Source organism: Schistosoma mansoni, chromosome W, assembly GCF_000237925.1.
Source record: "Schistosoma mansoni strain Puerto Rico chromosome W, complete genome".
NCBI lineage: Eukaryota > Metazoa > Platyhelminthes > Trematoda > Strigeidida > Schistosomatidae > Schistosoma > Schistosoma mansoni.
Genome location: NC_031502.1, coordinates 45,264,320 through 45,265,132, shown reverse-complemented (window position 1 = coordinate 45,265,132; position 813 = coordinate 45,264,320).

Genomic DNA, 813 nt, shown 5'->3' with positions numbered 1-813 from the left:
ATCAACATTTAGGGAAATGTAACAGTGCAGATCATTGCTATTTGAGTGAGTATATACCCCTTCGAAGGGGTATATACTCACCATAAGAAATCATTCTAAATCTCTAGATGTAGATGGCTTCACTTTATAATTCCTTGAAGTTGAGTTTTATTAAACCTTCCTATCTTCTTCCAGTTCTACTTGAATAATAATAGGAAAACGTTTGGAATGTTAGACGTTTAGTACCCCTCATTTCTGTTGGCACTACTGTTATTTCAGATCTTGATATTCCAACTTGAATTCATGTTATTATGTTGGTGGGTTTTGGGAGTTTGGAACACACAATTCTGTCGTAGTCTCACGCGCATAAAATTCTCAAGTTTGTCTAGGTCTTTCCTTGGAACAGTCAAGAATCCTACGCAAGATTCCCCCATTCAAAAATTTGAGACCCTGATTAATCTTGAAATTTATCCACAAAATGTCAACAGTACCTCACCAGTTTATGGTCATAGCTGATGTCCCCAGGAACTAGCTTCACTGCGTTTCATACGTAATCTAGCTTGGTTATCGCTTATGATGCTGGACAGTAGGTACTCTTCTGTATCATAAAGTTTCGTAAAACTAACGGCCTATTGTGCATTTAGCCTAGACCTCTTGGTTTTCAACATGGTTGTTAACTACATGGCAGGAACTGAAGTCATCCGGGCCGGTACTTAAACGTATCGGCTCCTAAAAATCAAATTCACTGGGATAATCATGATTGTAGCATGGTTCGTCCAAAGTTTGGTCCTCTCAAATAATCAGAACCTGTAAATTAGACACAGCTAAACTAAA